Source organism: Pseudophryne corroboree, chromosome 1, assembly GCF_028390025.1.
Source record: "Pseudophryne corroboree isolate aPseCor3 chromosome 1, aPseCor3.hap2, whole genome shotgun sequence".
Taxonomy (NCBI): domain Eukaryota; kingdom Metazoa; phylum Chordata; class Amphibia; order Anura; family Myobatrachidae; genus Pseudophryne; species Pseudophryne corroboree.
Genome location: NC_086444.1, coordinates 584,963,125 through 584,984,468, shown reverse-complemented (window position 1 = coordinate 584,984,468; position 21,344 = coordinate 584,963,125). Strand labels below are relative to the sequence as shown.

Genomic DNA, 21,344 nt, shown 5'->3' with positions numbered 1-21,344 from the left:
GACGCTCTAAATGGGAGCATCTCTGTGCACTCCCACCGTGACTAGGCGGACAGATCGCCTAGTCATGCCAGGAGTGCACGCCTGCGACTAGGCAGGCAAAGATAAGGGAGGCTCCATCTGTATTTTGTCAGAATAAATACAACTACAAAGACCAGTTTGTGATTATATATAAATATATAACCTAAACAATGTTTTATTTGAAAGATTATAGAAGGTAGAAATGTTGAGAAAATACACTTACCACGCAGGCAATGGAACATTTTAATCATAGTTCTATTTATTGAATTTTTATTTTGTACATTGTCTGCTTTTTTGTTATTTTTTTGCTTGCAAAGCATAGGTGATAAAGGAAATGAACAATATATATTGTTGTCCAAGATATATTTTATAGGGATTTGGAAATATGTATCTGCATTTTTCTTCAAGTTACAGCAACTCAAGCTACCAAAAAGAAATGCAACCAGCTGATTTTAACAAGTCCTGATTTTCTCATACTCTTATAACACAGCCAAAGGAAAAGCAATTGAAATAAAAACCTTTCCATTTAATCACAAAGCATTCACAGAATGCTCTTTGTCTGTTAAATGGCAATATACTCTATCTTAACCCTAATCATCACCTTTCTGAACCAGGAAAGAAAAATTCTGACAATGTAATCTTGACCTTTCTTCACACTTCTTAATGGTTTGCGATATTTTGGAAATAGACAGCTGGCCTCAAGAGACAAGCCAGGGAACATCAATACATTGTATCAAATGCTATTAGTACCCTTTGGGACTTTACCAAGCTCTTTCACACCACAAAATAATTTCTAGCATTAACATGTTTGGGAATGTGAACATTATAGAGATATAATCTGTTTCATTCTTGTGCTATTGATCCATTGGCCTGCAAAACAACAAATGATAATAAAAAAAAGCAATTAGGGTCATGAATCTAATAGATGCTTAACACATTTTACAGTCATTGTATTTTAGCATTGGCAAGAGTAGTTTCAGAATTAACTGTTGGCTTGCAAATTTAATTTGAACACAGGATATGTTTGAGGGGAGAAACAGTACTTTTGTCATATACTATGCTTTGCATTGCATTTTATTTAGCATTATTACTGTAGTAATAATAATAATAATAATAATAATAATAATAATAATAATAACAACAACAAGAAGTAATAGTAGAATAATGGAGAGAAAGAAGCAAAGGAGTAGTGTTAGCAACTTCAATGTTAACCTTTTTTGTGAGTATATACAAATGTGTAGACTGTAGCTGTATATAGATGCTAAGTTGAACTTCATAATTTCCCCAATATTCTGTGCATGGAACTAATATATTTGAGCATACTGTATACTGAGCCATTGGCATTTCTATAATGGGTTCAATGTGTGCAGTCCACACGGCCCCTGGATCCAGGGGGGCCCACACCACACACACCGCACCCATATTTTAATACTCACCTCTGCGGAGTTCAGCATTGGGCGCTGCTCTCGCGGTTAAAATCACAGCCAAAATGGCCACAGTGCATGCGCAATAGCCAAATTGGTCTCCAGTACATGGCGAGTGCCATGTTTCCGGAGACCTACACATGTACAGTAGACTCCGGCACTTTGTCGGAGACTACTGTCCCGTGCAGAGGAGGAGGCCCACCCAGAGGTGCACACGGGTCCCCTCCTCTGTTAAAGCACCCCTGTGCTAAGCTGTGTCCATTTTTGTGGTGCACCTGCCCCTATCCGTACTGTGTTCCTAGTTTGATACACATCATCATCATCATCATCATCAGGGTCAGGAACATAACTAGGGGTGCAAGTAGTACTACAGTATCTCACAAGGTGAGGAGCCTTGGGGGCAGCACAATTGCTACCCTATGGCCACTGCATCTGGCTAGCAGGGTGCCTAGAGCAGCGTGTACATGTCATGAGGACACTCCAGGCATTGTCTTAATTCCCAATTCTGGTGGCCCATCCCCTTCAACATGATGTCATGGCATCCAGAGCCGGATTTAGGTGTCAGGCCACCCCTAGACACAATGATATTGGCCTTGGGGCGGCCTGACGGCTAATCGTGTTTGTACGCTGATGCAAGTGCAACTTTCTAGGCTATGTAACTGCTAATGTTAGTAAGTGAATCTGCCACCCAGAAATGAAAAGAGACTCCCACCGGAACCATCACAAACTCATTCACAATTGCATACACATTCACAGCCTATATACAAAAACAAGGGAAGATCAAGCCTAAGGGTAGGCCTATGCAGACTGGGCAGCGGGGGCAGATTTAGGGGTGAGGGCGCCCTTAGGCACAACAGCAACAGCCGCCTTCCCCGCTTGCCTAATTTTATTATTTTTATTGATTAGCTATAAGCCCTCATTTGATGATAGCCAATTTAATAAAATAATAAAAAAGCCACTATGACATCTAAATTATTTTTAATCATGTATACATATTTACTAAGTAGGACAGCTTACAGGGGAAGTATGGGCATGCCCTACCCTTTACAAGATGGCATATGGTACAGTACAGTGGATATATTTTTTAGTTACTGGTGCTTTTTGGGCTGACAGTACCACACAGGCATCCAAGTGCTGCCCACAAACAAATGCCAACCCTAGGCACATGCCTCATGTGCCTAATGGGAAATTTGCCACTGTAGGACACGGCAGTAGAGATGCAAATGCCATGTTTATGCATGTACGAGCTCGTAACTGATGGCAGATACACATCCTGAATATGGCCATGATATGCCTGCATTTTTCCTATCATAATCACTCCCCATTAACACCTCCAAACATTCACTTCTTGTCAATCACTTCTCCATGAATTGTAAGCGAGATTATAGCAGCAGCTTGACACTTGCACATTGCAATAACAGCCCAATATGCAGCTGCCTGAAGAGAATTCTTTCAACAGCTGCCACTCTGAGAGGGATCTTCCAGCCCCTCATTGTTTTTGGTTCCCTCTCCCAGTGCCTTTCATGCAGCCGATCACTACACAGCCCAATGTCACCTTCCACCTTGTGGCTCCAGCATAGCCAGATTCCGGGGGCCCCCAACTGGAAAACACTGGCATCACTAGCTCTCCTTCTTGTGCAGCAGCAGAACCAGATAGCAGAATATAAGCAGGACAGTATGCAGTGCAGGCAGAGACGCAAGAGTATCAGGTGTCATAAGCTATGGATAGAGCTTCCCACCTGTACGAGAGATAGGAGGGGGAAGAGAGCTGTACGTGACCCAGGGATCCCAGTTTCTTCTCCTCCCTGCCTGGGTACTATTGTACCCCATATACCCCTGATGACAGACCTAGTTATAGTCACCATTGCTGTAGAGTCTTTCTAGTAGAACATAATTGGACTTTTAACCTTTGTAATGCTTTTTTCTTTACCTTCTTCAGTGTCATTGGTTTGTTTTCTATGTAAATATTGTCTAGGTTATTTTAGTTTTACTGTACTTCAGTGGTATTGTCACTTCTTATTACTGGTGTCCATGGTTACATGTGTAGCTGCAGGGCTTTTTTTGTTTGTTAAAGGGCTGTTTGTGGGAGGTAAATTCAGTGCAGCCCTAGTTAAAGAAAATGGAATGCAATTCTCATGTGTGTACTCCAGGGACACCACAGAGCACAAATTGTCCACACACCTTCACATACATAGCTCATCTTACTATGCTTATAGGATCACACTGACATTACTACAGCAGGCTCATATTGACCCTACCATGCTTTTAAAAGCTAAAATGTGACAACCATTTAGATGTTTTAAGGAATATATTGTACTGTAGTTCTAGGATGTTGTTAGTCAATGTTATTTTATAAAGCATACTGTATATCTATATGTAACCCCTCCTTACTTATTTTTATTCTTTTTGTGAGTTACTAATATGACTTTGTGCCTCCACCTAGACTAATTTTCAATAAGGCTTGCCTGGGTAAGCCCTTGCTTAACTATATACGTTGTTTATCAATCATATATTTACTGTCATTAATATCATTATATAACAAATACCTTTTTTTTCTTCTCGTTCCAGGATCCACTGACACCAACACTACACTTTATGGTAAGTATAGTAATTTTAATATTTTCCTATTCCAATCTTTAAACTTTGCTTATTGTAAAATTCAAATCTAGTTAACAAATATGTCCTATATACTTTTTCTAAATATACATTACATAACCTATTTGCCTATACATGTAATTATGCATGCATTCCAAAAAATTACCAGTGAGTATAATATTATACTGAGTGAGTGACCCGGGTACTCTTAATCAAATGAAAAATTTGTGCAGTTGGGGCCCATGAAGTCAGCAAAGAATAGTGATGATGATAATAAGAATTTACTTACCGATAATTCTATTTCTCGTAGTCCGTAGTGGATGCTGGGACTTCCGTAAGGACCATGGGGAATAGCGGCTCCGCAGGAGACTGGGCACAAAAGTAAAAGCTTTAGACTAGCTGGTGTGCACTGGCTCCTCCCCCTATGACCCTCCTCCAAGCCTCAGTTAGGATACTGTGCCCGGACGAGCGTACATAATAAGGAAGGATTTTGAATCCCGGGTAAGACTCATACCAGCCACACCAATCACACCGTACAACCTGTGATCTGAACCCAGTTAACAGTATGATAAACGTAGGAGCCTCTGAAAAGATGGCTCACAACAATAAACAACCCGATTTTTTTGTAACAATAACTATATACAAGTATTGCAGACAATCCGCACTTGGGATGGGCGCCCAGCATCCACTACGGACTACGAGAAATAGAATTATCGGTAAGTAAATTCTTATTTTCTCTGACGTCCTAGTGGATGCTGGGACTTCCGTAAGGACCATGGGGATTATACCAAAGCTCCCAAACGGGCGGGAGAGTGCGGATGACTCTGCAGCACCGAATGAGAGAACTCAAGGTCCTCCTCAGCCAGGGTATCAAATTTGTAGAATTTAGCAAACGTGTTTGCCCCTGACCAAGTAGCTGCTCGGCAAAGTTGTAAAGCCGAGACCCCTCGGGCAGCCGCCCAAGATGAGCCCACCTTCCTTGTGGAATGGGCTTTAACAGATTTTGGCTGTGGCAGGCCTGCCACAGAATGTGCAAGCTGAATTGTATTACAAATCCAACGAGCAATCGTCTGCTTAGAAGCAGGAGCACCCAGCTTGTTGGGTGCATACAGTATAAACAGCGAGTCAGATTTTCTGACTCCAGCCGTCCTGGAAACATATATTTTCAGGGCCCTGACTATGTCCAGCAACTTGGAGTCCTCCAAGTCCCTAGTAGCCGCAGGTACCACAATAGGTTGGTTCATGTGAAACGCTGAAACCACCTTAGGGAGAAATTGAGGACGAGTCCTCAATTCCGCCCTATCCGAATGAAATATCAGGTAAGGGCTTTTATAGGATAAAGCCGCCAATTCTGATACGCGCCTGGCTGAAGCCAGGGCTAACAGCATGACCACTTTCCATGTGAGATATTTTAAATCCACTGTGGCAAGTGGTTCGAACCAATGTGATTTAAGGAATCCCAAAACCACATTGAGATCCCAGGGTGCCACTGGAGGCACAAAGGGAGGCTGTATATGCAGTACCCCCTTTACAAAAGTCTGGACTTCAGGAACTGAAGCCAGTTCCTTCTGGAAGAAGACCGACAGGGCCGAAATTTGAACCTTAAGGGATCCTAATTTTAGGCCCATAGACAATCCTGCTTGCAGGAAATGCAGGAAACGACCCAGTTGAAATTCCTCTGTAGGGGCCTTCTTGGCCTCACACCACGCAACATATTTCCGCCAAATGCGGTGATAATGTTTTGCGGTTACATCCTTCCTGGCTTTGATCAGGGTAGGGATGACTTCATCTGGAATGCCTTTTTCCTTCAGGATCCGGCGTTCAACCACCATGCCGTCAAACGCAGCCGCGGTAAGTCTTGGAACAGGCAAGGTGCCTGCTGAATCAGGTCCTTTCTTAGAGGTAGAGGCCACGGGTCCTCCGTGAGCATCTCTTGCAGCTCCGGGTACCAAGTTCTTCTTGGCCAATCCGGAGCCACGAGTATAGTTCTTACTCCTCTCCTTCTTATGATTCTCAGTACTTTTGGTATGAGAGGCAGAGGAGGGAACACATACACCGACTGGAACACCCACGGTGTTACCAGAGCGTCCACCGCTATTGCCTGAGGGTCCCTTGACCTGGCGCAATATTTGTCCAGTTTCTTGTTGAGACGGAACGCCATCATGTCCACCTTTTGGTTTTTCCCAATGGTTTACAATCACTTGGAAGACTTCTGGATGAAGTCCCCACTCCCCCGGGTGGAGGTCGTGTCTGCTGAGGAAGTCTGCTTCCCAGTTGTCCACTCCCGGAATGAACACTGCTGACAGTGCTATCACATGATTTTCCGCCCAGCGGAGAATCCTTGCAGCTTCTGCCATTGCCCTCCTGCTTCTTGTGCCGCCCTGTCTGTTTACGTGGGCGACAGCCGTGATGTTGTCCGACTGGATCAATACCGGTTGACCCTGAAGCAGAGGCCTTGCTTGACTTAGGGCATTGTAAATGGCCCTTAGTTCTAGGATATTTATGTGAAGAGACGTTTCCATGCATGACCACAAGCCCTGGAAATTTTTTCCCTGTGTGACTGCTCCCCAGCCTCTCAGGCTGGCATCCGTGGTCACCAGCATCCAATCCTGAATGCCGAATCTGCGGCCCTCTAGAAGATGAGCCCTCTGTAACCACCACAGGAGAGACACCCTTGTCCTTGGAGATAGGGTTATCCGCTGATGCATCTGAAGATGCGATCCGGACCATTTGTCCAGCAGATCCCACTGAAAAGTTCTTGCATGGAATCTTCCGAATGGAATCGCTTCGTAAGAAGCCACCATTTTTCCCAGGACTCTCGTGCATTGATGCACTGACACTTGTCCGGGTTTTAGGAGGTTCCTGACTAGCTCGGATAACTCCCTGGCCTTCTCCTCCGGGAGAAAAACCTTTTTCTGGACTGTGTCCAGAATCATCCCTAGGAACAGTAGACGTGTTGTTGGAATCAGCTGTGATTTTGGGATATTTAGAATCCACCCGTGCTGACGTAGCACTACTTGAGATAGTGCTACTCCGACCTCTAACTGTTCCCTGGACCTTGCCCTTATCAGGAGATCGTCCAAGTAAGGGATAATTAATACGCCTTCTCTTCGAAGAAGAATCATCATTTCGGCCATTACCTTGATAAAGACCCGTGGTGCCGTGGACAATCCAAACGGCAGCGTCTGAAACTGATAATGACAGTTTTGTATCACAAACCTGAGGTACCCTTGGTGAGAAGGGTAGATTGGGACATGGAGATAAGCATCTTTGATGTCTAGAGATACCATATAGTCCCCTTCTTCCAGGTTCGCTATCACTGCTCTGAGTGACTCCATCTTGAATTTGAACCTTTTTATGTAAGTGTTCAAAGATTTTAGATTTAAAATTGGTCTCACCGAGCCGTCCGGCTTCGGTACCACAAACAGCGTGGAATAATACCCCTTTCCCTGTTGTAGGAGGGGTACCTTGATTATCACCTGCTGGGAATACAGCTTGTGAATAGCTTCCAATACTGCCTCCCTGTCGGAGGGAGACGTTGGTAGAGCAGACTTCAGGAACCGGCGAGGGGGAGACGTCACGAATTCCAATTTGTACCCCTGTGATACTACCTGCAGGATCCAGGGGTCCACTTGCGAGTGAGCCCACTGCGCGCTGAATTTCTTGAGACGACCCCCCACCGTGCCTGAGTCCGCATGTAGAGCCCCAGCGTCATGCTGAAGACTTGGCAGAAGCGGGGGAGGGCTTCTGCTCCTGGGAAGAGGCTGCCTGGTGTAGTCTTTTTCCCCTTCCTCTGCCCCGGGGCAGAAATGAGCGGCCTTTTTCCCGCTTGCCCTTATAGGGACGAAAGGACTGAGTTTGAAAAGACGGTGTCTTTTTCTGCTGAGAGGTGACCTGGGGTAAAAAGGTGGATTTTCCAGCCGTTGCCGTGGCCACCAGGTCCGATAGACTGACCCCAAATAACTCCTCCCCTTTATACGGCAATACTTCCATATGTCGTTTGGATTCCGCATCACCTGACCACTGTCGCGTCCATAACGTTCTTCTGGCAGAAATGGACATCGCACTCACTCTAGATGCCAGGGTGCAAATATCCCTCTGTGCATCTCGCATATATAGTAATGCATCCTTTAAATGCTCTATAGTTAATAATATACTGTCCCTATCCAGGGTATCAATATTTTCAGTCAGGGAATCCGACCAAGCCACTCCAGCGCTGCACATCCAGGCTGAGGCGATTGCTGGTCGCAGTATAACACCGGTATGTGTGTATATACCTTTTAGGATATTTTCCAGCCTTCTATCAGCTGGTTCCTTGAGGGCGGCCGTTCCTTCATTGCCGTGATCATGTAACGTGTGGCCCTACTGGACATTACGTTTGTCTCCTCACCGTCGACACTGGATTCAGTATCCGTGTCTGGGTCTGTGTCGACCATCTGAGGTAACGGGCATTTTAGCGCTCCTGACGGTGTCTGAGACGCCTGAACAGGCACTAATTGGTTTGCCGGCTGTCTCATGTCGTCAACAGTTTTTTGCAAAGTGCTGACATTGTCACGTAATTCTTTAAATACGACCATCCAATCAGGTGTCGACTCCCTAGGGGGTGACATCACTAACACAGGCAATTGCTCTGCTTCCACATCATTTTCCTCCTCATACATGTCGACACAATCGTACCGACACCCAGCACACACACAGGGAATGCTCTGATAGAGGACAGGACCCCACGAGCCCTTTGGGGAGACAGAGGGAGAGTTTGCCAGCACACACCAGAGCGCTATATATATACAGGGATAACCTTATATAAGTCTTTCTCCCTTTATAGCTGCTGTTTTATATTTGCTGCCAATAGTGCCCCCCCTCTCTTGTTTTACCCTGATTCTTGTAGCAGGACTGCAGGGGAGAGTCAGGGAGCCGTCCTTCCAGCGGAGCTGTGAAAGAAAATGGCGCTTGTGTGCTGAGGAGAAAGGCTCCGCCCCCTTCACGGCGGCCTTTTCTCCCGCTTTTTTCAGGAAAACTGGCAGGGGTTAAATGCATCCATATAGCCCAGGAGCTATATGTGATGCATTTCTTTAGCCATATAAGGTTTTTATAGTGTTTTATTGCGTCTCAGGGCGCTCCCCCCCAGCGCCCTGCACCCTCAGTGACCGGAGTGTGAAGTGTGCTGAGAGCAATGGCGCACAGCTGCAGTGCTGTGCGCTACCTTATTTGAAGACAGGAACGTCTTCTGCCGCCGCTTTCTCCGGACCTCTTCGCTCTTCTGGCTCTGTAAGGGGGCCGGCGGCGCGGCTCCGGGACCCATCCAGGCTGAACCTGTGATCGTCCCTCTGGAGCTAATGTCCAGTAGCCAAGATGCCCAATCCACTCTGCACGCAGGTGAGTTCGCTTCTTCTCCCCTTAGTCCCACGATGCAGTGAGACTGTTGCCAGCAGGACTCACTGAAAATAAAAAACCTATTTAAACTTTTACTTCTAAGCAGCTCAGGAGAGCCACCTAGCCTGCACCCTTCTCGTTCGGGCACAAAAATCTAACTGGGGCTTGGAGGAGGGTCATAGGGGGAGGAGCCAGTGCACACCAGCTAGTCTAAAGCTTTTACTTTTGTGCCCAGTCTCCTGCGGAGCCGCTATTCCCCATGGTCCTTACGGAAGTCCCAGCATCCACTAGGACGTCAGAGAAAATAACTTAGATTGGAGTATAAGAGAGTCTCTTTTATGGAGTCCTATATCAGCTTTATACCCCTTTCACATCGCACAAATAACCCGGTACCGACACGGCATATTGCCGTGTCGAACCGGGTCAGTGTGCGATGTGAAAGCACACTGGCCGATTTAGCGGGTCGCCTGACCCGGTAAATAAACTCGGTAAAAAAGAAGGGTTTTACCCGGGTTGATTACCGGGTCAGGTGCGGTGTGAATGGGAGCCGTGTCGATGCGACACGGTTCCCATTCACAAGATAGGGAGAGGCGGCGCTGGAGATGAGCTCATCTCCCGACGCCGCCTCCACCCCCGCCCCTGCTGCTGCTGCGCGAATCGTTGTTATGGCAACCGACCCGGTATATTGCCGGGTCGGAAAGCCAGCAGCGGAGTGCAAATGCCGGATCCCACCCGGTAAGTACACGTTTGTCTTACCGGGTAGGATCCGGCATTTGCAGTCTGAATGCAGCATTAGTGAGCAGTAATGAACTCCTCTCTCCTGGTTTGTAACAATTCTCCTACTAGCTACAATTTTGTTACTTTATGATCTGACTACATTACTTTGTATCCAACAATTACCAACTGCATGAAGCTGGGCAATAAAGTTCCACAGTGTGCTGATAGATAATGTGCTTAGCTTTTTGGGTAGTATTACTTCAAATCCAAGTATATCCGGACAGATCAGTCCTTTAGCTGAAAATATTTTCCTTTACTCTTGAGATCCTGCCTGGCTATTTGATTTACCACATCAGTGTCTCTCTGTCTCTCTCTCTTCTGAGCATCTCTTACTGGTAGTCTAAATATATTAGATGTTACACTTAAATGTCTCTAGTCCTACTCATCTGTATAACCGAACTCATCCCCCTTGTGGATATATATATATATATATATATATATATATATATATATAATTATAATCTCCATTACTGTAACTGTAGTTGTTGCATGGAGAACTGCTACTGTCCTTTAACTTGAAGACAGGTGCATACTGGCTGGATAATCCTTACACCTTATGCACCTGGAACACTGTGATAAATAGTCATTAACTTTCCCTATTATATATTTTATATAAGTTCTTTGACATGCCACTAGTAGTATACTTGTGATATTACCATCTCTTCTAAACTCTCAACTGTCACTGAATTTCCTTACTTCAGTGTCCACCAATAGACTGGTCTATGCAAGTAGGCTAGCTTATGCGAAGTGTTCATCATTAGGCTGGCTTATGCAAATAGGCTGGTTTATGCAAATAAGCTGGTTAGGCTAAATGTTCACCAATAGACTGGTCTATGCCAATACTAGTTTTGTAGTGGAGGAGGTGAAAGCAGAGCCGGATTAAGGGGGGGCCCAGGGGGTATGTACCCCGGGCCCCCCTTCCTAAAAGGCCCCCCCGCCGCAGATCGGAGCTCTTACCGATCTGCGGCGCTGCGCTGCATTCCCAGCTCCCGTTTGGTTGCCCTGGCAACCTAACACCTGAGCCATTGCGCCGACGCCGCCTATCAGTACAGGACAGCTGAGCGACGGCTCAGCTGTCCAATATTGTAACAACCTGTGGCTCAGTCACCGTCTGAGCACGCAGGCTGTATGAGAGAATGTAGTGTAGGGAATGGCAGCAGTACGGAGCGGTGTTTGGAGAAGGAGAGGAACGAACACTCACTCTCCTGTCTCCTGTGCTACAGCAGCCTGCCAGCAAAAGTAAGGCTGGCTGTATTATTATATGTCTATACATATGTGCATAAATGTTTATTAGTATATATATATATATATATATATATCTCTGTATATATCTATATCTGTGTATATGCAAATTTGGAACGCACACACCTTCAATCGTTTTGTCAGGGTGCTCGGTCCAATGTTAACATCCAAACGTTGTGACCAAGATCCACAAAAACCAGCACACCTTATGTAGCAATGAACAATTTACTGAATCCTCATTTTAAAGTGCACCGTGCATAAGATAGTACAAATCGTATACTTAGCAGTTCAATTCACAATGGTAACCCCGCATATTGGCAACTCCAACAGCTGTTTCGGTGCAGCAGCACCTTCGTCAGGGAAAGCCAGCAGTATAACTAACCATCACCAAACACCACACTTATATACACAAAGACAATTAAAAACAATTACATACACCTGTTCATTCTAATCAAGCTGCAAGTCATGTGATCCCATGGTCCAATCCCGGACCAGGGTACTGCCCACCCCTCCGGCGCCATGGTAACAAAATGCAAGTCTGAACAATGTGTGTGCTTAAATGTAAATTATCAACTGATGGAGCATGAGTAGTTCAATCAAATGAATATTGTATACAAAGCACGCCTCACCCACTCTCTCAACAGCTGCAATGGCCGGATGCATCTAAAGCCGGTTACTACCGGCGTGCGGAACTAATCTCATGCGGTGGGGTTGGCGGGGACCCAGTTGTGAGACGCGTCATCCGGAAGTGACGCGATTTCGCTGTTGTTGTACCGTTTCCACGGCAGCGGGACGCGTCACCCGGAAGTGACGTAGTCGCGCTGCTATCATGAAGAAAGACCTCCCTAATCCACTGTGTATGTATATTAAAATACACACACACACACACACACAGAATATGAACAATTGGCGCAGTATATGGGAAGTGGCCAGAAAAATCCCATCACCATCAATCAGTCCACAGGATCACATGACTAGACGGCATATCATAAACTATAAATACATGCTAAATCTAGCAGAAAAATATAAACAAAAAAAGTTTTTTTAAACACGACAAAAATGAAATATGATCATGGACATTGTCCCAATAAGGCCAGGCTGACTGTGTCTCTACAGGTAAGTGTGAACTAATAAATCATCACCAGGCTATATCAACATGGAAATAAATATATTACGTCCACCAGACTCATAAAATGACCATTGCAAATCAGAATCTATAGGAAAGGCGTAAAGGACAGTTCTTCATTTAACCCTCTTGGTGTCATCGCATCTAGATTATAAATCCATTTACTTTCTTTTTGTAAAAGAACTTTGTTCCTATCTCCTCCTCTACGAGCCGGAGGGACTTGCTCTATAGGCATAACTTTCAAGTCCTTTATCGTGTGCTTCGCTGCTGCAAAGTGACGAGCTACTGGCGGTGTGCTGGTATCGATTTTTGTTAGTGCTTTTTTAATGGAACTGCGGTGCATTGCCACTCTTTCCTTAAGCATTCTCTGGGTTTTACCCACATATATCAATTTGCACGGGCACCAAATAACGTATACGACATATTTGGTATCACACGTCATCCGTTGTTTAATTTGATATTTCTTGTCTGTGGCAGGGTTAATAAAAGTGGCCCCGGTATTCATAAAGCTGCAGTTGGTACATCCCGTGCACTTGTACACTCCTTCTTGTAACTGCAGCCAGCCACTTTTAATCATTACTTTTGGACTAATGTCTGAATACACTAGTCGATCCTTCAAATTGGTGCTCCTTTTATAACAGAACAACGGCAAGTTCTTGCAGGCCTGTCCCAGAATTGGATCACTTTGGATAATGTGCCAATGGGAAAGTATTGTCCGTCTTATAGCTCCTGATGTAATGGAGTATGTGCTGGAAAGCATCAATCTGTCGGCTTCCTCTGCCTTCTTTTTAGGAACCAGCAAGTCTTTCCTCTCCAATTGGAGGCATTTTTGTATCGCATCGTCTACCTCCTTCTTTCCATATCCTCTGTCAAGAAATTTCTTGCCCATGTTCACTAGGGCTTCAGGCAATTTATTTGAATCAGAGGTAGTCCTAACCACCCTCAACATTTGTGAGTAGGGCAAACCCCTCTTTAATGGTTGCGGGTGGAAATATCTGTGATAATATATGTGTGTGCATATACAGTATATGTAAACATACTGTATATGCGCGTGTATATATGTATTTGTATTTATATGTGTATGTATGTATACCAGTGACGTGCGGTGAGGTCCGGGCCTGGGGAGGCACTGCAGCTAACACCCCCCCCCCCCCCGAAAAAAAAAAAGTGCAGTCCCCCCACACCACTAAAACCAGCACCAGGCAGAACCAGCCAGGGGGGATAATGCCATAGCAGGGGAGAGACTCAGTGTGGGGTCCCCCTGCCATGCCATTAAACACCCCCCAAACCAGTCAGCCCAGGGCTGGAATTCCTCGGAAAGTGGGCCCCCAAAAAAATCTAAATGGGGTCCCCCCTCCCGAGCAACAACCAGCACTGGGCTGATAGCCCAGTGCTATGCCCCGCACCCCTGGTGGCGGTGGGTGCGGGGTTCATTGTATGCTAATACTGTTCTTTACAGGTGGCCTACAGATCCCAGCAAGCCTGCCCCAGCATGCTGGCACTTGGAGAACCACAAGTGCCAGCATGCCCGGACATAAAGGGCCCGCTGGCACCTGTAGTCCACCTGCAAAGAATAGTAATATTGTTCTTTACAGGTGGCCTACAGGTCCCAGCAAGCCTGCCCCAGCATGCTGGCACTTGGAGAACCACAAGTGCCAGCATGCCCGGACATAAAGGGCCCGCTGGCACCTGTAGTCCACCTGTAAAGAAAATATTGAAAAAAAAACAAGACACATTCTTTAAAAAATCCTTTATTAAACTGGGTCTTCACCTGGGGGCGGCGGCCTTTAAGCTCTTTTGCATGGCCGCCGCCTTCCCAGGGCTTCCGGCGTCTTCACCTGGGGGGGGGGCACCTCCTCGGGGCTTCTGGGGTCTTCCTCCGGCGTCTTCACCTGGTGTGCGGCGGCTGCTAAGCTCTTTTGCATAGCCGCCGCACATCCAGGACTTCCACGACGTCTTCACCTTGGAGGCGGCGGCCTTTAAGCTCTTTTGCATGGCCGCCGCCTTCCCAGGACTTCCAGCATCTTCACCTGGTGGGCAGCGGCTGCTAAGCTCTTTTGCATAGCCGCCGCCCATCCAGGACTTCCACGGCGTCTTCAGGAGCTCTTCTCCGCTCCTCCTCCGCCGTCGGACTGACAGCCGCTGCCTCGCGCTGACTTATATAAGTCAGCGGGAGGGGGCGGGGCGATGACGCGGCGAGCCATGATTGGCTCGCGGCGGCCATCTTGAATTTAAAAAATGACGCTGAGGCGCCATTTTTGAAATGGGTACCGCTTCCGCTGCCAAACTCTGCACATGGGGTCTGAATGCCGCGTCCCGCCGCCAGCACCTCCGCCGCCCGGCCCGCCGCATCCCGCATCTCCGCCGCCCGCACCTCCACAGGTACCGACGCCCACACAGTGATTGACAGCGGATCCAGTGACGGATCCGCTGGCTTATCACTGTGCTTTCACTCACAGGGACGTGCTTTCATAGGATGAAAGCACGTCCCTGTAGGAAAGCGGCACCACTAATGGTGCCGCTTTCCCATGTTATTTCAATGGGCTTTTCCAGCCCATTGCTAGGGCCCGCCTGCGCCCGCCCCCCATACCGTTCCCAATCACTACGGGAGGCACCACGATCGGTGCCTCCCAAACTGATTTTCACATAGGTAAAATAATAAAGAAGATACTTATGTGTCATAAGTATCTTCTTTGTATTATTTTACTCATTAATGACAGGGGAGGCACTGCCTCCCCTGCCTGCACGTCCCTGATGTACACGTGTGTGTGTGTAACTGTGTATATATATATATATATATATATATATATGTATATGTATATATATATGTATATATATATATATATCAGCTGCCTGCCTTTTAATTAGGGGCCTCGCTCTCTGAACTGCCCCGGGCCCCCCAGAGCCTTAATCCGGCTCTGGGTGAAAGGTGCTGTGTGTTGCATATTAGCTTTCTCACCCTTCCTATGCTGTCTCATCCTTCCTTCTGACTCAGGTTTCTGCTGGCCACTCCCCCGACTCTCTGATTGGATGCTTTCTGGCGACCGCCCTGTCTTTACTACAGACTGTGTAATACAACCAGCCACTTTCACTGTCTCTGGGAGGCTTCTAGGCTTCAATCACCGCCGGCCCCGCCTACACTCCCCTGGACCACCTCTCACCAGCCAGCATCCTTTCACCTGCCTTGTGGAAGGGTGATTGGGGCTCCCTTGGCAACGGGTCAACGCTACATGCAGCAGTCTCTCTCCACTATTACAGCTCTGTGCGGTGAGAGATTGCGCTGCATCTCAGTGGGAGCTCCATCTCCAATACCCCTCTACGGCCTCTGGTGACTGGCCTTATAACCCTGCTTTGGTGCTTTCTCCTGTCTCCCCAACCGCTGCTGTGTTTACAGCTCGCTCTCTTGCTCAGCAGTGGCTTAAGAAGTGGAGGTACGCACTGGCCAGGGGGATCTGCATACTGCCCGTTCGCCGGCTGAGAGCGTCTTTTATACGCTTCTCTTACCGGCCGCGCGGGTCTTCCTCTGCACACGGCTCTCCCCTGTTACCAGCACGCGGTCCCTCTCTGCACACGGCTCTCCTAGATTACCGGCGCGCAGGTCCCCCCCTGCACCCGGCTCTCACATAGCTCCCCTGCTCTTCTTACCGGCACGCGGTAATCTTTCTATGCACACGGCTACCAGCGCGCGATAGGCACATTTTCCCCGCACTATCTCTTAATTGAACCATGCAAGTGTGGGGCATGCAAATACCACCCTATCCCCATAACTCATTGTACATTACATTACATTATACCCTGCTTTTATATATATATATTATTAAAATAAATAAACATTAAAATAAATATACATACTTCACTTACAATATACATGTATATACTCATACAATACTTATTATTTTATATATATACACAAAGCAAATAAATTCAATATTTCCGCTACACTATATATACTTTCATTTGTATGTAATGGTTTGCTACTATAGAAAATTAGAAATACAATTTATTTACTAAGAAAGTACAAAAGGAAAATTGTGCAAAACCATGCAAAAATCAATCAATCAATTTTGCTTTCATTAAATTTTGTTTGCGAAAGTGCAAAACATGGAAGTGCTCACAGGTTTGTACTGTAGTTTACTGAAATGTTCCTGTGTGTCCACTTAGAACATACCTACTATAGGTGTATACCGGGAACTGTCCCTAATAATCAATCCATACATACTTTGTATGACTGCAGGTGTGCAAAAAAAAAATTCCTTAGTATTTTAACCCATTAGAGTTGCATTTGTTATTTATTAAAGCTTTTCCTTTTTCCTTAAAATGCTGCTTGGTTAAGTCATTGTGCTGGCCCCACCTCCAAGTATCAGAGCACTAGCAGGTTTTCAACCTGAATCTCTTGGGCTACTGTCTGTGATGGAGGAAGCTGACGGAGATTTGACAGGGGGTTGGGGGGGAGAAATAGTGTAGTATCTAGGAGCAGCCTGACCCTTAGTGGCCTGACCCTTAAATCTGCCACTAACTCTTGTACATAGATTGTAATCTTGCAAGCAGGGCCTTCCTACCTCTGTTTGTCTTTTTTTTACCCAGTTTTGTTTTATCACTGTTGTTTCCAATTGTTTAGTTTTATTTTATTACTGTTGTTTCCAGTTGTAAATTGCAACAGATTTTGCTGCACTATATATGAAACTGTTAATAAATAAAATAAATAGGTGGACAACACACACAGGCATAGAGCAGACAGGTTTATGGTACGGAATAATGAAGTGAACTCTTGGTAATATCTCAATATAATGTGTATTGGTATGTTCTGTGAATTGCTGGAAACAAGTCAGAGCTGTAGGGAATAGAGAACTGCACACAGGAGTCTGGAGCTTAGACCCAGCTGAGAAGCAACGTTGTTCTGGGCAATTTACAGATGCTCCTTGGAGTCCTTTAATCCCACTTGCTGTGCAGCAGCTGGATGATGGGATCAGATGACCAGATTGAAGACTGCAATTGGTAAAGTGGATTTCAGCTGATTTGTGGCAATATGACAGCGCCCAGTGTGGAGAGATGGCGGGAAGGACTGCAGAGTATCCGCATGACAACATGGGGTGCCATGGCTGACACACGGACAGACAGGTTTGCGGCCAGGATACTGCCCACAGGTCACCCTGAGCCATACAAAGTGGAGCAGCAGTAAGTGGTGGAGTACAAGTCCCTGGTGCCTGACAATCACTGTTAAATATAAAATAAATATTGCTTCTCTCTTGACATGTTGTAGTCCAAATAGGAAATAAAATCTTAATTTTGGCTTGAGCCATAGTAGTCCATGATACAGTAGATGTATCTTTTGCATAGCTTGCTATGCTAGTTCTTAGATACACTTCTGTACTGGAGCATCATAGCATGTGCCTGCTGGGGGAGCTGCAGCTCCTCTTTATGCATCTGGCTGGTAGGTGGACCACCCATAAGCCCTGCAGTTGCCGCTAAGACTGTGGCCTATGGGCAAGTACTGCAGAGAGGTCAGTCTTCTGTGGGAGACTTTGGCAATATGTACAGATGTTTCCTCTTAGATCTTTGCACACCATAGGCTCTATTTCCTGGCACAAAGTACCATAGCTACACAGAAAGAGGTGCTAAGATGTAGCATGTGTACATGAAGGGCAGCACCAACTATGTCTGTAGAGTATGTCATGGAGGCCATGGAGGTGGGTAGTGTAGGTTTCAGGGGTGCAGGCGCAGGGAATGTGATTTCTGTCCCTTGGGCTGGGAGAGCAGGTAGTGTATGTCCCTTGGCCTTGTGAGGGGGGTTGGTAGGGTGGATAGTGTATGTCGCTGGGTTGGGGGGGGGGGGGTACTGTGTCTAAGGGGTAGGGTGGGGATGGGGAGTGTATGTCCCTGGTGCTGGGGGGTACTTTAGGTCTATAGGGCTGTGGGATTAATGTATGTCCCTGAGGTTGGGTGTAGAGGGGGAGAGAGGGCAGGAAATATATGTCCCTGGGCTGGGGAGGTACTGTATGTCTAGTAGGCCAGGGTTAGGGTAGGTGTATGTCCCTGTGGCTGGGGTAGTTTAGGTCTTTGATGTCAGTGATGGTGGTAGTGTATGTCCCAGGGGTCAGGGTATGGGGGTAGGCCACATATTGTATGTCCCTGGGCTGGAGATACTGTATGTCTAGGAGGCTGGTGATAGCGGGGGCACTGTTAGTCCATGGGACCAGGGAGTAAGGTGGAAAGTTTATGTCTCTGGGGATGTGGGGTAGAGTTGTCTGTGTATTTTTCTGGGTCAGGGGGTAAGATGGGAAGTGTATGCGCCTGGGGCCAGGTGTAAGGTGATGATTACTGGCTGATGCAAATCAGTCACCTGCTGCCCTGCTGGGGAGTAGAGGAGCAACTATTGTGCTGGGTTAGAGGAGAGATGAGGACAGGTGTGCCAAGCTGAGCACATAGCATTAATCAGCACTGTTGATTTATATGGTCGCCACTGCTCCTGGGTAGCGCCGCCCCCCCAATGCACCAGTTACTGTAGCTGGAGCAGATGATAGCTTCTGGTTTGCATTCCACAGTGAAAAACAGACGTATGGACCAGCCCAGTCTGGCAGTCAGTGTGAGCTGTCCTGGCTGCTGGGCAGGCCCTTCTCTGTCGAGGCCCTGAACTCCAGTCCCAGCAATCCTCCCCTGATGGCTGCGCTGATGGGAAGTAAAATCAAGTATGTGAGAAACAATAAATTAATCTCTGTATGATACCTTTCCAGGATCCACTATTTTAGGGTGTATTAAGCTATCGGTTAAAGTAAAAAGGATGATTACCAACGTATTTAGTTGAAGTGGTGGAACATTTACTGTAGACATTGCATACTGGGTTAATACTTTCTTTCTCTAACGTCCTAAGTGGATGCTGGGGACTCCGTAAGGACCATGGGGAATAGCGGCTCCGCAGGAGACTGGGCACAAAAGTAAAGCTTTAGAACTACCTGGTGTGCACTGGCTCCTCCCCCTATGACCCTCCTCCAAGCCTCAGTTAGATTTTTGTGCCCGAACGAGAAGGGTGCACACTAGGTGGCTCTCCTGAGCTGCTTAGTGAAAAGTTTAGTTTTAGTTTTTTTATGTTCAGTGAGACCTGCTGGCAACAGGCTCACTGCATCGAGGGACTAAGGGGAGAAGAAGCGAACTCACCTGCGTGCAGAGTGGATTGGGCTTCTTAGGCTACTGGACATTAGCTCCAGAGGGACCGATCACAGGCCCAGCCATGGATAGGTCCCAGAGCCGCGCCGCCGGCCCCCTTACAGAGCCAGAATACAGAAGAGGTCCGGAAAATCGGCGGCAGAAGACGTCCTGTCTTCAACAAGGTAGCGCACAGCACTGCAGCTGTGCGCCATTGCTCTCAGCACACTTCACACTCCGGTCACTGAGGGTGCAGGGCGCTGGGGGGGGGCGCCCTGAGCAGCAATAAAAACACCTTGGATGGCAAAAAAAATGCATCACATATAGCTCCTGGGCTATATGGATGAATTTAACCCCTGCCAAAATACACAAAAAAACGGGAGATAAGGCCGCCGAGAAGGGGGCGGAGCCTATCTCCTCAGCACACTGGCGCCATTTTCCCTCACAGCTCCGTTGGAGGGAAGCTCCCTGGCTCTCCCCTGCAGTCACTACACTACAGAAAGGGTTAAAAAAGAGAGGGGGGCACTAATTACGCGCAGTATTGAGAATTACAGCAGCTATAAGGGGAAAAACACTTATATAAGGTTATCCCTGTATATATATAGCGCTCTGGTGTGTGCTGGCAAACTCTCCCTCTGTCTCCCCAAAGGGCTAGTGGGGTCCTGTCCTCTATCAGAGCATTCCCTGTGTGTGTGCTGTGTGTCGGTACGTTTGTGTCGACATGTATGAGGAGAAAAATGATGTGGAGACGGAGCAGATTGCCTATAATAGTGATGTCACCCCCTAGGGGGTCGACACCTGAGTGGATGAACTGTTGGAAGGAATTACGTAACAGTGTCAGCTCTGTATAAAAGACAGTGGTTGACATGAGACAGCCGGCTACTCAGCTTGTGCCTGTCCAGACGTCTCATAGGCCGTCAGGGGCTCTAAAGCGCCCGTTACCTCAGATGGCAGATATAGACGCCGACACGGATACTGACTCCAGTGTCGACGGTGAAGAGACAAATGTGACTTCCAGTAGGGCCACACGTTACATGATTGAGGCAATGAAAAATGAAAAATGTTTTACACATTTCTGATAATACGAGTACCACCAAAAAGGGGTATTATGTTCGGTGAGGAAAAACTACCTGTAGTTTTCCTGAATCTGAGAAATTAAATGAGGTGTGTGATGATGCGTGGGTTTCCCCCGATAACTGATAATTTCTAAAATGTTATTGGCATTATATCCTTTCCCGCCAGAGGTTAGGGTGCGTTGGGAAACACCCCCTAGGGTGGATAAAGCGCTCACACGCTTGTATGAACAAGGGATCTACCCTCTCCTGAGATGGCCGCCCTTAAGGATCCTGCTGATAGAAAGCAGGAGGGTATCCTAAAATGTATTTACACACATACTGGTGTTATACTGCGACCAGCAATCGCCTCAGCCTGGATGTGCAGTGCTGGGTTGGCGTGGTCGGATTCCCTGACTGAAAATATTGATACCCTAGATAGGGACAGTATATTATTGCCTATAGAGCATTTAAAAGATGCATTTCTATATATGCGTGATGCACAGCGGAATATTTGCCGACTGGCATCAAGTCTAAGTGCGTTGTCCATTTCTGCCAGTAGAGGGTTATGGACACGACAGTGGTCAGGTGAGGCGG

The 21,344-nt window shown here is 46.8% G+C and overlaps 1 long non-coding RNA gene across 1 annotated transcript; it reads right to left on the bottom strand.

The window, feature by feature from the left end:
• Positions 1-255: 255 nt before the first annotated feature.
• LOC134925314 (uncharacterized) lies at positions 256-15,998 on the bottom strand. Its single transcript, XR_010177524.1, has 2 exons — positions 15,515-15,998; positions 256-888 (listed from the first exon to the last, which is right to left on the bottom strand). It is a non-coding gene; the product is annotated as an uncharacterized LOC134925314 (long non-coding RNA).
• Positions 15,999-21,344: the final 5,346 nt, after the last annotated feature.